General features: G+C 51.6%; 1 protein-coding gene across 1 annotated transcript in view; it reads right to left on the bottom strand.

Moving 5' to 3' along the window:
- Nucleotides 1-2,948: 2,948 nt before the first annotated feature.
- Nucleotides 2,949-16,090, bottom strand: part of LOC142309948 (NACHT, LRR and PYD domains-containing protein 3-like) — a 156,334-nt gene continuing 143,192 nt past the window's right edge. The window contains exon 11 of the mRNA XM_075347420.1: nt 2,949-3,051. The gene's annotated coding sequence lies outside the window, so the exon portion shown is untranslated. The remainder of the gene's footprint in view (nt 3,052-16,090) is intronic.

Genomic DNA, 16,090 nt, shown 5'->3' with positions numbered 1-16,090 from the left:
GCCCGGGCACGATATCCTGTTCACAGCGGCAAAATATAGCACCCAGAGGCAGGGGTCCAGGTTGGGTCTCGTACCCGTTTTACTCATCACCGGGTCTGGGATGTCGCGGTGGCCTTCCCGGTTTCGTACCCCAAGGTGTACAGCAATAGAAGGGGATCGGAGGTGAAAGTTTGTCGTGACACCACCTGTGGTACGCGGCCAGGGAATTAGCCGCCGTTGCTGTCGCTGTCCTCCGGGGGAAGATGGAATGGCAGCCAAGATGGAGTCGCTCCCCACAGGTGGAGCGGACCCCGGGGAGGATGATGACGGGCGTAGTGGTGGCCATTGGCGCTGGTAATAAGAGTCCAAGTCGGGTGCTGCAATTCCAGGTGTCTTTACTTACAGTTCTTTAAGAAGCCTCGTTGCTGCCACAGTAGCACCGGTCACCACTGTGATGGGCCCCGTCAACCTCGGATAAGTTGGAAGAAGCCACCGGTGTTTGGAAAATGTTCTTTGTAAGATCTGCCCCTCCAGTAGTTAGGAACCCAGCCTGAGCACCCGCTCCAAGCCGCAGGCCCCGAGAATGATAAAGATGAAGAGAAGATGGTGGTGTCGAGTCACCAGAACTGGTGTTCCAGGAAGACTGACTGAACATTGTGTGAGTTGCGCCTACTTCTACCCCAAGTGGAGCCCACCCCCCAGGTGGTTGTCCTAGTGACCGCAAAAGTCCCTACTTCATGCTGGCCAACCCCCCTGCCTACCCTAGCATAGCTCCCTAGTGAGCTGGCTCCTAAGCTGTATGTAAAGTGTGAATGTGGAGCACCGGTGGTTAACCCCTCCTTACCCAAGGCGAATACCGCACCTTAATTAAGGTGCAATACTCCGTGGCAACTGGAGCCAAAAACAGCCACAATAGTAAAACAGCCACATTTGTGCCCCCAGCTATGTTTGTGCACCCCAGTGATGTCTATACCCCCAGTGATATCTGTGCTGCCCAATGATGTATGTACCCCAGTGATGTCTATGCCCCACAGCTTCCATAGTGATGTATATTTCTCCCAGCCCTCCCCAGCAATGTTTATGCCCACCCGGCTATGTCTGTGCTCCCCATTAATGATGTATATACTCCCAAAGTGGTTGATACCTTTTAATGGCTAACTGAAAAGATGGTAATAATAGCAGCTTTTGAGACTACTCAGGCCTCTTCTTCAGGCTCAGTATAAAACAAAATCTAAAGAGTCACATATTTATACACAACAGGACATAGAATGGGGCAGTAAATAAAACACGTTATGTGAAGCAGAACTATCAGTATGGCAAGAGGACAAACTGTTGTGGCCATAAATATTGCTGCAGTTCAGTGTGAACGTTTTATTGTCCTCTGATTGGGGTCTGGTCCGGACTGTGATGCCCCCAGATGCTCTTAGGAGCACATTTCTTAATTGATGTAAAAAGACATGAATCCATGATACACATTCATTCCTTCTCTGAATGTGTCAAAGGTCATCATAAGTTTGTACTCCCATAGTCTCCTATCTCTCTGGGACTCGAAATTTCCTTTCAATACCAGCAATTTCATGTCCATGATGCTGTGGTCGTGGTTACAAAAATGTTTGGCCAAATATATTAGAGTCATTTTCAAGTTGATAGTTTTGTGTGAATTGTGGTAGACGTTTCCAAATGGCCCCAGCAGAAAAGAGGTTCCCCTCCCCCGCTATATAATATATGCATTTCCCTTTTTGTATTGAATTAAGTTTTTGATAATTTCTAATTTATTCAGATGCAACTGTATATACAATGAAAAATGCAATGAAAAATGGGAAAGAAAAAACAAATGTGGTGAAATTGGTAAAAAAGAAAAAAGTGCAGTTGCACCATTGTTATTTGGGTTTGGTTTATATGGCACTCATTGTGCTGGTGACATGGCAAGCCACTCTGGGCATATTTGTATGACTGAAAGCCAGTGATTCCGATAGTAAGGTGGCCAGAAGGCTTTGTAATGCTATTAACTTGCAGATTAAAACTATATCTGCAGCTTTAGGCTGTGTCCGCACTTTGCGTTTTCACCTGCGTTTCAGCTGCTTTTCTGCAGCGTTTTGAACTGCAGCGTTTTCATGCCAAAAGGCATGCGTTTTGATTTTCAAGCAAAGTCTATGGAAAATGGGGATTTCTTGTCCGCATTTTGCAGTTCAAAACGCAGCGTTTAATTTGCAGAATTTTGGGCAAAAACTCTGCGTTCAAAGAAGCAGATGTCAATTGTTTTTGCCATTTGGGCTGCGTTTTGCTAACATTGAAGTCAATGAGAAGTTGTAAAAAGCAACAAACATCAGAATTCCTGCGTTTTACCTGCTTTTTGGCTGCAAAAAGCATAAGTTTTGGACTACATAAACGTATGCATTTATGACATCAAAATAATGGAATGATATGTCCCTTTACACACACACATAGTCCGACAATTAAATGAATGAAAAATATTAATTTATTGTAATTTAATCGATAACTAGTATAAAACCGCTATAATTATATTAAATATAACTAATTTCGTTATGATTTAATTATTATATTTGTTGTAATTTTTTTCCCTTTTTTCATAGTGTTTGACTGTTTAAACCTTATTTAGCAGTGTCTTTATGTTCAAAACGCATCAGTCTTTAAGCAATGGAAAAGCAGGTAAAAAGCGCTAGAAACGCGGATAAAACGCGGTAAAAACGCACGCGTATTTATCGCGTTTGTGCTCAAAAGCAACTTTGGCAAAGCAATTTCTGCCGGAGGATGCGTTTTGAACTGCAACTAGGACGACGCAAAGTGCGGACATAGCCTAAATGACAGATTCCCGTTAAAAGCTTTAAGGAACATAATGAGCCAGAAATACTGGTGTTGGTGCTATAGAAACTGTTGTAAAAATCACAGAAATTATAAAATTCTGTGGTCAACAAACGTTAATACCATGTTTTTCTTTGTTATATCAAGTTTATTGTAATAAAAGGAAATTGAACCTAAAGTTATAAAATGAAAACGCCAACTTATTTCATCTTCTAAGATCAGTGATTTTCACAGATCGTTTCTTCATTCCTTAAAAAAGAATGGAAAATATTACCATTAAATTGTAAATGAAACCGTTTCTGTTATTTATTTTTATAACATTTTAACATTATATAGGTAGAAATGATCTTATAATTGAGTTAATCTGGGTGTCAGGAAAACGAGAACAATCTGTAATTTTCTACTCGTGATTTTCTTTAAAATTCATACTAAATTTTAGTAGGACAAATTCAGACCTTGTGAACCCTAAGAAGTAAAAGGGAATCTGTCACCAGGTTTTTGCTCCCCCATCTGAGATCAGCATAATGTAGAGACAGAGACCCTGATTCCAGCAATGTGTCACTTACTGAGCTGCTTAGCTAAAATCAGTTTTACCAGCAGATTATCACTAGTTGACTAGTAAACCTGTAGTCCTCCATATTAATGAACTCTGTATAACCCCGTCCTCTACTGAATGGCAGCTTTCTGTGTTCACTGTGTATAAGCAGAAAGCTGCCAATCAGTGGTGTGATCAGAGTTATACAGAGCTCAACATTCAGAGAACTGCTAGATCTGCAGCAGATAAAACTAAAGCCTGCTTTATACGAGTCGATAGATTGTGCGATAGCACAATCGATCGTACCCGCCCCTGTCGTTTTTGCGTAATGGGCAATTAGTTGCCCATGGCGCACAAACTCGTTTAACCCCCGTCACACGTACTTACCTTCCGGACGACCTCGCTGTGTGCGACGAACGTCCACTTCCTGGAGTGGGCGGGACGTTCGGCGTCACAGCGACGTCACACGGCAGGCGGCCAATAGAAGCGGAGGGGCGGAGATGAGTGGGATGTAAACATCCCGCCCACCTCCTTCCTTCCATTAAGCCGTCGGGTGCCGCGGGAGACAGCTAAAGCTGCTGTTCATCGTTCCCGTGGTGTCACACGGAGCAACGTGTGATGCCACGGAAACGATGAACAACCGCAGCCATTTTAATTAAACAATTTTAAGAAACCTAGCGACGAGTACATGACTCACAATTTGTGAACGTTACTGCGTCGCTAGGAGGTGTCACACGAGACGATGTCGTGCGGTATGCCGGATGTGCGTCACGAAAACCGTGACCCCAACGACATATCGCACAATCTATCGTCTCGTGTAAAGCCCGATTAAGATTTTATAACAATGATAGCAAGCAGCTCAGTAAGTGACGCATTGCTAGAATCAGGATCTCTGTCCCTACATTATGGTACTTTCAGACGAGGTAGCAAAAAGCATGGTGACAGCTTTCTTTTACCTATAGTCGTGAGCATATGCTAATCATGACAATTGATAACAGCTTCCCTGGGTTGTCTGGAAATCATTTGAAATGGAAATATACAGATAGCTTCCTGAAGTTTGGGCAGACCGGGCAAGTTTGAAGTAACGTTTGAAGGCAGTGAAAGTGTGATTCAAAGGTTCAAAACATGTCTTAAAGGGAACCTGTCAGCTTAGTCATTCTGTCCGAACCATGTCCAGCATCAACCAGATCCTGGCTGTGATTGCAACCAAGTTCCCAACCTTGTAACTGTGGGGCCCCGAGGTTCGGTGTCGGTGCAGCGGTGCATTACCTTCAGGGACTCCACGCGGCTGGATCTTGTCACAGGTAGGAAATCCTCTATTTTGATTGTCGTGACGCCACTCTCAGAATTGCGGTCAGTGGGGACCGCCACTGCAGGTTAGGGGTGCCTGGGGCTGATAGTAGGTGCAGTCAGTTGTAATAGCCTCCTGAGAGTGAGGCATGCCCCAGGGTCCCGTGTAGGTGTGTGGAACTACAAGTCGCAGAATGACTCACACGCACAAGCAGGATGTCTTTCAGGGATTTTACTCACTGATGGTGGCAGGGTGAGTAACCCGGGCGTAGCTGGGATGAACCAGGTGTCCTTCAGGCTGACTTATGAGGGTGGCTACCAACTCGCCTTCCTTAGCCCGTTGTGTTTTGGGGTAACCCCTGCTTGAAGCCCTGCTGGGATCGCCCAGGGAAGTTGCTGGTGCCTCTCTCCCCTTCTTTTTGGCCCGTTTGCTTGTAGCCTGGACCAGGTCACTCCGGCTGCTTGCCTCCTGTGAGCTATGGGCCCTCACTTTGGCTACGTGGCTGCGGACTCTGTGGTGTTGTCTTGGGGGTGTAAAGTGCCCCCTCATGCAGGTTTGGCAAAGGACAGGTGGATCTATCCCTGCACCGGGACCTGTTACCCGTTTGGGCCTGGTATCTCCCTGACAGTCTCCTTACTTTCCACTCCGTTGCTCTCTCTTTAGCCGTGTGTGGATTTCGGGCAGCACTACCAGGTGACCGTTCTCTCCCGTCGGTAGTCACTGCGCGTACGTTGTCAGAATTGTGTAGAGCTACAGGGTCTGCTTCTGCCCTCCCTGAACTTCACCACTCAACTGTTTTCGACTCACTCTTCCCTCCTCTCCTGTTCTTGCCTACGTCACCTAGCAACCAGGCTCTCTACCACACCCCTCGAGTGGAGATGGAGGCTTCGCCCCCTCCTGGGATCCCCAGGGGTCCTCTCTAAGGTAAATGTGTGAGACCTGATCACTATGCGCCTGTGTAGTCACACCTCGGTCAGCCTTCTGGATTACCTGTTTTGTACTGTCCCCAGCATGGGTGCAGTACTCAGTGGTGCCTGACCAGGTCAGGGGCGCCACATTCCCCCTTAGTTATCACCAGCACGTCCTCGGGCTGCAAGACAACATTTTAAAAATGCGTAAAACAGTAAAACATGGTAAAACGTTTTAAAACCCACAGGTACCATACATCACCACCCTCCACCCACAAGTCCGTTAACCCACCCTAAACCCTCTCAGGCGGCAGGTCACCGGTTTCTTTTGGTAACCAGGTCTGGGCCATCAGCTTCCCCAGACCTTTCTTCCCATCTGCCTCTCCCGTTGGCCGCGCCTTCAGCCACTTCTGGCAGGATGTAGAGGCGGCTTTCATGGTCTGGTGGTTTCAGGGTATACCTGGCCTGGTGGAGCCGCGCCTTCAGCCACTTCTGGCAGGATGTAGAGGCGGCCTCCACAGTTGGTGCTGACCAGGTACCCTCTTTGTGGTGGAGAGCCAGGCCCCATAAACAGGCGTGCTCCCTGGTAGTGGTGGTACCTCTGGGGTAACTATAAACACTGCGAGAGTTTGTGGCTATAGCCAGTTCATAGCCTTAAGGTTCATGGGTTAAAGTGCAAAAGGGTTTCTCACATAAGTTCATGTGGGCACATGCTTGAACTTGTAAACGTTGCAAAACTGTACTTTAACTTGCTGTACTTCTTACTTTACTTTACATGGACTTTGCTCCTTCTTCCTCCTCACCAGGGCTTGGGCCTGTAGGGCTGTGGCACCTGTCGTCATCATCTGTAGTGGTTTCATCAATGAGTTCTTTGTATTTTCTTTCCTCTTCTTCTGTGTCTGTTTCTTTTTCTCTTTCTTTATCTTGTAGTGTTAAGACAGCAGGGTTACTGCAGGGATTTCTGGGGCATGGTGTAACATCTAGTGCGTACCATCCGCGTTCTCCTTGGTGTTTGGTGAATTCTACTGAGTCTCCTATCTGTAGGTTTCTTCCTGGATGTCCTCTAGGTAAATGTGCTCTAACATCCCTTCTGTTCACAAATATGCCCTCTTTTACACCAGGTGCTACTATAAAGCCATATCCAGACCTTAGATTGAAGTCTTCTACAACTCCTCGACAAAGTGGGCCTCTGACCTGCGATTTGGCCCTTCTCAGGGACCGCTTTTCCTCTAAGTCTCTGGCCGTGACCTCGTCCTTCTCCTCGGGGGACTGCTGTGCAGGTGGATCCCTTGTCCTGCTGCGGCGCCGTGTCCTGCGGGCTGGGTTCTGCCTGGCTGCCACCTCACCGCTTGCAGGCTCCCAGGTGAGGTATCTGGACAAATCTTCCTCAGCGGAGGATGTCGTGTCCTCTTCATCCCAGCGGGAGTACGGCAGCATCTCTGGCTCTTGGACTGGTGCTGCATCCACTGCTGATGGCTCTGGGGTCAGCTTCTCAGTTTCCTGGCCTCCCCTCCCCCTTAGTTCTTCTGGGCACTCCTCTTGTGGCAGCGCTAGGGATGGATTTTCATCAGCAGGCCAGGGCGGGGGACCCTTTGGCATGAATGTTGCAGGAGTCTTCCTGTGAGTATGCGGAGGGAGCAGATACCGGTCCACCATCTCCTTTGGGAAGTGGGCCTCTAGATCAGCCTTCAGCTTCCAGTATTCGGGGTCCTCCCCCAGCAGGGACTTCCTAGCAGGGACTTCCTTGGGCTGGGGAGCGGTGCCTGCTCTGACCTGGCAGGCCGGGGTAAATAATTGTACAGTCTTGTCTTGGCGGGCCGAGCCTGGCGTGGCAGCGGCCTGGTCTTGGCGGGCCGAGCAGGGCATCGCTGCGGCGGCCTGGATTGGCGTCGCAGCTGCGATGGAATCTGTGCGGGCCGGGCTGGGCGCTTCTGCGGCCTGGATTGGCGTCGCAGCTGCGATGGGATCTGTGCGGGCCGGGCTGGGCGCTTCTGCGGCCTGGATTGGCGTCGCAGCTGCGATGGGATCTGTGCGGGCCGGGCTGGGCGCTTCTGCGGCCTGGATTGGCGTCGCAGCTGCAGCCGGTCCTTGGCGGGCCGCACCTGCGGCGTGGAGGAGGGTCGCGGTGGCAGCCGGATCTTTGCGGGCCGGGCTGGGCATCGTTGCGGCGGCCTGGGCTCGGCGGGCCGCACCTGGCGTCGTTGCGGCCTGATTCAGCGTCGCCGCGCCGGGCATCTCTCCAGGGACCGCGGGCATGGCAGCAGGGGTCGGGGCACTCGCGCTGACAGGGGCAACACAGGACTCACCCATCGGTAACATCATCGGGGTCTGAGTCGTCGCCGCTCGGTCTGGCACTCGTCGTGCGGTTCCCCTCTCGTAGGCCTGAACCGCTGCAGCCATCTCCAGAAGCTCTGTACGTCCCTCGCTGATCTGCCATACGACCCTGGCCTCCAGTTGGTCGCAAAACTGGGCAAGTTCCCGATACCACCAGGCAGCGGAGCCTGGTTCTGGGTCTCTGCGTTCAGACGCCATTTCCTCTGCGTCTCCTTCTTCTAGTAGCAGGCTTCTGGCTCCCTTTCTTTCCCGACGTCTCTGAACGCCTCCGCTCTCATCACTTGCGAGGCCAGGACCCTTCAGGGGATCTCTGGGTAGCCACACCTCTTCGTGGGCGGTAACTTCTCCCAGCGCGGGCTGCTGTTGTTTTTCAGCGCGCTTTTCATGGTGGCAATATGGCGGCGCTTCCAATTTTCCAAGCGGACCGCCCAGGCACATAGTCACCTGTCTGAACAGGTCTAGTCCTTATCCTGTTCGTGACGCCAGATGTGTGGGGCCCCGAGGTTCGGTGTCGGTGCAGCGGTGCATTACCTTCAGGGACTCCACGCGGCTGGATCCTGTCACAGGTAGGAAATCCTCTATTTTGATTGTCGTGACGCCACTCTCAGAATTGCGGTCAGTGGGGACCGCCACTGCAGGTTAGGGGTGCCTGGGGCTGATAGTAGGTGCAGTCAGTTGTAATAGCCTCCTGAGAGTGAGGCATGCCCCAGGGTCCCGTGTAGGTGTGTGGAACTACAAGTCGCAGAATGACTCACACGCACAAGCAGGATGTCTTTCAGGGATTTTACTCACTGATGGTGGCAGGGTGAGTAACCCGGGCGTAGCTGGGATGAACCAGGCTGGAACCAGGTGTCCTTCAGGCTGACTTATGAGGGTGGCTACCAACTCGCCTTCCTTAGCCCGTTGTGTTTTGGGGTAACCCCTGCTTGAAGCCCTGCTGGGATCGCCCAGGGAAGTTGCTGGTGCCTCTCTCCCCTTCTTTTTGGCCCGTTTGCTTGTAGCCTGGACCAGGTCACTCCGGCTGCTTGCCTCCTGTGAGCTATGGGCCCTCACTTTGGCTACGTGGCTGCGGACTCTGTGGTGTTGTCTTGGGGGTGTAAAGTGCCCCCTCATGCAGGTTTGGCAAAGGACAGGTGGATCTATCCCTGCACCGGGACCTGTTACCCGTTTGGGCCTGGTATCTCCCTGACAGTCTCCTTACTTTCCACTCCGTTGCTCTCTCTTTAGCCGTGTGTGGATTTCGGGCAGCACTACCAGGTGACCGTTCTCTCCCGTCGGTAGTCACTGCGCGTACGTTGTCAGAATTGTGTAGAGCTACAGGGTCTGCTTCTGCCCTCCCTGAACTTCACCACTCAACTGTCTTCGGCTCACTCTTCCCTCCTCTCCTGTTCTTGCCTACGTCACCTAGCAACCAGGCTCTCTACCACACCCCTCGAGTGGAGATGGAGGCTTCGCCCCCTCCTGGGATCCCCAGGGGTCCTCTCTAAGGTAAATGTGTGAGACCTGATCACTATGCGCCTGTGTAGTCACACCTCGGTCAGCCTTCTGGATTACCTGTTTTGTACTGTCCCCAGCATGGGTGCAGTACTCAGTGGTGCCTGACCAGGTCAGGGGCGCCACATAACCAAGTATTTTTCAGAGAAAAATATAGTTAGAAGGTCCAGATGGAGAACATAGTCGTAGACAAGTATGGCAACCGCCCCAGCCAGATCTTCCTAGTGCTGCTAGAGATGATTGACAAATGATCTCACTATGGAAGAGACCTGTCCATTACCTGGAGAGGCGCTGAGGAGAGCCGGCCAGGAGTGGAGCTGGACTTGTCTTGTCTGCAGCTATGGTCTCCTACAGATTTTTACATTTATAACCCCAGAGCATTTCATAGAAGATATACCTGGAGCAATGATCTCATTCATGGATGATTGACAAATTATTTCACTATGGCTGCAGACACATTAGCGTATGGCATCCGATGCGAGAGCAACGGATGCAATATACAAATGACCCCCGCCTCAGGCTCTGCTGCAAGCCTGAGCCGAGGGTCATGCAACTGTAGCGCCCCTGAAACCATCAGGGTGCTACAAGGTTCCGCATCACCACAAGGATGCAGGGCCTACCCCCTTAGGGACCCAGAACCCCAGTGCCGATACTAACAAAAATCCAGGTAATCCCAGTTTTTTCCCAACAATCCCCCATACCAGGGGCGGGCTGGGCCGGGGGGGAAATTGCCCCCTGGGCTGCTCTCCTAGCTATTGTATTGGGCCAGCCGCCTGCTGCATAATGTCATTATACACACATGGCCGCACACAGTGAATTGCGCACGGCCGTGTCTCCGCTATTGTGAAGTGGCCGATCACACTGACACATTACAGGTGCAGACAGTGCTGACTGGCCGCATAGTACAGGAGACACGGCCGCGCGCAGTTCACAGTGTGTATAGGATTGTGTCTGTCTATGTGTATGATTATGATTATGTGTATGAGTATGTGAATGTTTTCAAATATGTATACGCTTCTATGTGACTATATCTGTGTATGTGTCTGTATATATGTGTGTGTATACAGCTGTACGCAGGTGTGTGTATGTGTACACAGCTGTACGCAGGTGTGTGTGTGGGTGTATGTGTACACGGCTGTACGCAGGTGTGTGGGTGTATGTGTACACGGCTGTACGCAGGTATGTGTGTATGTGTACACGGCTGTACGCAGGTGTGTGTGTGTATGTGTACACGGCTGAACGCAGGTGTGTGTGTGTATGTGTATGTGTCTCAGGCTGAGTGAGTACCACCGTGCCGAACGGCACAGCGCTGCCCCCGCGACCCTGCACCTCACCAGGCCCCGCACCCGGCCTGTCATCCACCCCTACCCCATCACCGGGCCCCGGGACAACCAACCCCCTACCCACGGAGGGGAGAAATAACAACAAAGCTGCTCCCTGTCACCGCTCCCGGGATCCCCATACAGAGCAGCGGTGGTGTCCACACAATCACCACAACCGTGGGTGGCGTCACGGACAATAAATCCCGAAAACCAAAACCTCCTTTTCACTCACGGGCAAGGAGCGCCGCTCGAGTCCCCGGGATCCGGCCCATCGCTCGAGCCACCGAGCAGCAGCGGCCGCAGCAGCAGCTGCAGCCGGACCCCGAGCAGTGGGAGAGCGCAGCGTCCCCTCCTCCGCCCGCGACAGATGGATTTCTAGAAATCCTATGCCCACTGTGCGTGTACAGTCCACAGCGAAAACTGACCTGTGGTGTGGCTTCCCGAGCCCTGGCATGTCAATTTATTGCTGTGCAGCCACAAGTGTCTCCACAGAGAGAACAGAAGAGAGACCACAGCGGCCCAGACCCTGACTGTGGACACAGGCCGCTGTGGTCCCTGCGGAGAGCACAACACTAAATCTATAAGGGTGAGTGCCCACCATCAGGCGTCCTCACGGTCTGGATACAGCGTTCTTTCTCTGGTGGAGATACTAGGCTCCTGGGCGGGAGATCGCGCTGTCGGTGCCCACCATCAGGCGTCCTCACGGTCTGGATGCAGCTCTTACGTACTTTCTCTGGTGGAGACGCTAGGCTCCTGGGCAGGAGATCGCGCTGTCGGTGCCCACCATCAGGCGTCTTCACGGTCTGGACACAGCGTGCTTTCTCTGGTGGAGACGCTAGGCTCCTGGGCAGGAGATCGCACTGTCGGTGCGCACCATCAGAGTGACTGTCAGCAGATTTTCGCTATATTCTCTTGCTCAGAGCACTAGCATCGCTGTTAGAATAAATTGACTTGCTGAGGATAGGAAAGCAGCGCCACAAGTCAGTTTATGGAGCATCTAAAAGAAGCCCAGGGAGCCGGAGATTTCTGTACAACACAGCATTGTGGACTTAGTGAAAACACTTTGCGTCCAAGACACTGCTGACACTGATCGTGGGCACGGAACCTAAGGGCTCACTTACATATGTGATAGGGAATTTCATTTGTCTTTCCATGTTTATGAAACGAAAAGTGAAATTAACCCCTGCACTGTGACGAAGCTATGTCACCAACTTATGGCCTCCTTCACGTGTCTGTGTATTTGGTATGTGTTGTATCCGTTTTTTTCATGGGTACCTTACGTACCTATTATAACATATGGTGCTGCTCGCATGTCCGTGTGTTTACACAGACCGTGTGTGATCCCTACGGAGACATCTGTTTTTTTCCCAGCAGCGCACATGACAAGGGCCAATAGAAGTCTATGGGGCCGTGAAAAACACATACAGCACATAGATGGCATCAGTGTATAGTCCGTGTGCCAGCCGTGTTCTGTATGAGTTTAACATTGAAAATATAGGATAAGCTTTGTAATTGCTGTATACAGTGGAACATCGCTTAACAAGTAACCCAGTTAACAAGAATTTCGCTTAACAAGCAAAGCTTTCTGTAAATTTGTAACTCGGTTTACGAGAAAGCTTTGCTATACGAGCAAAATCCTCACCGCACACACTTCTGGTTCCGTACATCCACCGCGCTCTGACCCACACTTGCAGTCCACACAAACACACCACAAGTGTGGCGCCCTGGACAAGCCAGGACGTCACAGGTACTGCAACAACACACCCCACACCCCGGTTAGGCACATCAGCCGCACACACAAATCCTTGTTGCCTCCCTCCAGGGGCTGATGTCCACACCAGGTGGGGTGGAGCCAGGCAGTTGGCCCCACCCATCGAGGAGTTCACAGCCCTGGAGGCGGGAAAGGAGTTCAGTTGAGTGGAGTTGAGTTGAGTGGAGTTGAGTGGAGTTGAGGGAAGTGGTAGTAGAGGAGCAGACTTACCGTGTTCGGGTGCGTGGCCCGGGCACATACAGCAAGGTTGGCGGACGGTGGTGGCCATCTGCAGGAGTGGCCTATCGACGCGGAACCGTAGGGCTGGGGTTGGGCGGTGGCCCACCGGTACCGAACCGGGGAGCGAAGAGAAGCCAGCACAAACCGGCGGGGCCTGCGGACCCCGACCAGGCTGGGAGTCGCCGTTAAACTGGTTAAATTCGTTAGCGGAGGGAACCTCCGGGGTTTCCTGGCAGCCAAGACCCGATTGAAGGCAACCGTCCAAACCGAACAGGGAGATACAGCTACCGCCAGAGCTGGAGCTCCCGGGGCCAGAGCCTGCAGGCAAGGGGGGCTCCCTCGGCATCTATCCAAGCTGGGGAGCAGGTTACCGGTGGGAAGCCATCGGGACCGAAGACACACACAAGGTGCAGGGAAAGGCAGCCACCACCAATCATCCGGGAGTGATCACAGCAGCCGGCTGCGGGACCCGTCCATCCAGCCGTTTGTTTTACCAGAGACTCTGTATCTGTTCTTGGCTGAGTGAGTACCACCGTGCCCTCTGGCGCTGCGCTGCCCCCGCGACCCTGCACCTCACCTACCCTGCATTCCTCCCTTCACCTTACCGGGCCCCGGGACCACCAACCCCTACCCACGGAGGGGAAAACATCCCAGCTGCTCCCTAACAACGCTCCCGGGATCCCCGTCACCAGCAGCGGTGGTGCCCCAACCTCACCACGACCCGTGGGTGGCGTCATGAACCAAATTCCCAAACCAAACCAACCCCTTTCACTCACGGGCGAGGAGCGCCGCTCGAGTCCCCGGATCCGGCCCACCACTCGAGCCACCGAGCAGCAGCAGCCGGACCCGAGCCGCGAGCACGGTGAAGCAGCGCACCCCCCCGCCCGCGACACAAGTACGCACAAAACAAACACACACACACGCACACACATACAGTATTATGCTCACCTTTCCTTCCGTTCCATCGCCAGCCTCATGGTTCTTGTAGTTCGTCGGTACATAGCGAGGAGGGAGGAATCCTTGCGGCGAACTACAAGACCCAGGAGGCCGGCGATGGAACAGAAGGTAAGGTGAGCATAATATGTGTACCTTCCGTTCCATCGCCGGCCTCCTGGGTCTTGTAGTTCGCCGCTCCAGGATGTGTATAGGCAAGCATCGCGACGAGGGAGGAACTTCCCCTGTCAGCCGCTACTCAAAGGCAGCGTGCTGACCAATCAGAGACAAGTGGCTCCTGCCTTTGTCGTCAGTGCTCTGGGTGCGGAAGTTCCTCCCTCGTCATGATGGTTACCCGATACACAGCCTGTACTAGCGAACAGCAAGTCCCAGGAGGCCGGCTATGGAACAGAAGGTAAGGTGGGCATAATATGTGCGTGTGCGTGCGTGCTTGTGTGTGTTTGTACGTGTTTGTACGTATTTGTGTGTGTTTGTACGTGTGTGGAATGGCACAATAGGGGACCAGGATGGGACATTTAACAAGTTGTGGAACGAATTGTCTGCATTGCAATGATTTCCTATGGGAAATCTTGCTTTGCTGAAAGAGTAACTTGGTTAACAAGCACACTCCCAGAACGGATTGTTCTCATTAACCAAGGTTCCACTGTATGTAGTTAGTTGGGTTATGGTACTGTATCTATGTAGCAAGTGTGGTTTTGCTCCTATAGTAATACAGTAAGCTCAGTTATGGTACCATATTTAAGCAGTAAGTTAGTTCTGGTACTATCTCTATGCAGTAAGCTTGTTCCGTTCCTGTAGCTATGTAGGAGTCTTGGTGTCCTGTTGCTGTGTAGTAGACTGAGTAAGTACGATTTTGTTCCTGTATGGGTACAGCAAGCTTGGTTCTGCTCCTGTATCTCTGTAGTTACCTCGGTTCTGCTCCCATATTTCTGTAGTAAGCTCGGTTCTGCTCCCATATCTCTGTAGTAAGCTCGGTTCTGCTCCCATATTTCTGTAGTAAGCTCGGTTCTGCTCCCTTATCTCTGCAGTAAGCTCGGTTCTGCTCCCTTATCTCTGTAGTAAGCTCAGTTCTGCTCCCTTATCTCTGTAGTAAGCTCGGTTCTGTTCCCTTATCTCTGTAGTAAGCTTGGTTCTGCTTCCATATCTCTGCAGTAAGCTTGGTTCTGCACCCTTATCTCTGTAGGAAGCCCGGTTCTGCTCCCATGTCTCTGTAGTAAGCTCAGTTCTGCTCCCTTATCTCTGTAGTAAGCTTGGTTCTGCTCCCTTATCTCTGTAGGAAGCCCGGTTCTGTTCCCATATATCTGTAGTAAGCTCGGTTCTGCTCCCTTATCTCTGTAGTAAGCTTGGTTCTGCTCCCTTATCTCTGTAGGAAGCTCTGTTCTGTTCCCATATATCTGTAGTAAGCTCCTTGCAGTTCCCATATCTATATAGTCATCTTGATTCTGTTGCAGTATCTATGTAAGCAGTAAGCGCGGTTCTGTTCTCATATATATGTACCAGTCTGTTCATAAAGCCTGTTACCAATACTGCTTTAATGCAGTGGCCAGAGATAAACAGAGCAAAGGTGGGTCGACGCAACTTGAGGGCCACTGCCTTATGATTGCCCCCCAGGCTAAAATGTGCCAGCCAGCCCCTGCCCCGTACAATGGTACCCAGCTAGGGTGGACCAATGGATGGCCGCCTAGAGATGGAGCCAATCCAGTCCACTAGTTGACCAGGTGGGAGGGGCAGACTGTGGACAGAGAGAACACAGGAAGTCAGTAGTCAGAACAGCAGTGACTGTGGAGAGTAGAAGGAACTGCAGTGACTGTAGGAGTGTGAAAGTGGAAGCAAAGTGACGTCCTGACTCGGGTTAACGGTGACCTGGTACCCAGGAGAAGTGGTTGCCGATGGAGTACGGTGGAGTACTCCTGGAACTACGCACCGACCAGAGAACCAGGCTGGCACTGGGACGAAGGGGACCTGGAGGCGAAACCAGCCGGCCTCGGGTGACCAGTTAACATCTGCAGAAAGTGAGTAAACCAGTTGCACTGAATACTTGTGTGGACTACCTTCTTCCGACGCCCAGCTCACCATACACCCTCTGGGGCAAAACAGTACTTGCGGAGGGTCTACCATTCTAGATGCCAATACCACCGGCCCCGGTAGAAACATTCTGCAGCGGCGCCTCCCTACACTTAGCCGCAACACTGCCATTGGCGTCAGAAGTGAGCATTATCATATTCTCCCCTATAAATATCCCCATTACAAAAAGGGTCCAGGGCACGGAATCGGGCAGTGGCCACCACTGTGACATCCCCCAAGAGAGACATTGCCCGGGACAGAGTACCCCATATCCCTTTGTGCGACAATCCTTTTTCCTGGCGTCACGAACAGGATTTAACTGGACCCGGTCAAACCGGGTGACGTGTGCCTTAAAAACTGTGTTTTATGGACTGTACTTTATTGCTTGAAAAACCG

The sequence above is a fragment of the Anomaloglossus baeobatrachus genome, chromosome 5 (assembly GCF_048569485.1).
Source record: "Anomaloglossus baeobatrachus isolate aAnoBae1 chromosome 5, aAnoBae1.hap1, whole genome shotgun sequence".
Classification (NCBI taxonomy): domain Eukaryota; kingdom Metazoa; phylum Chordata; class Amphibia; order Anura; family Aromobatidae; genus Anomaloglossus; species Anomaloglossus baeobatrachus.
The sequence above is the reverse complement of the archived record's forward strand: the minus strand, read 5'-3'. Positions and strand labels throughout refer to the sequence as shown.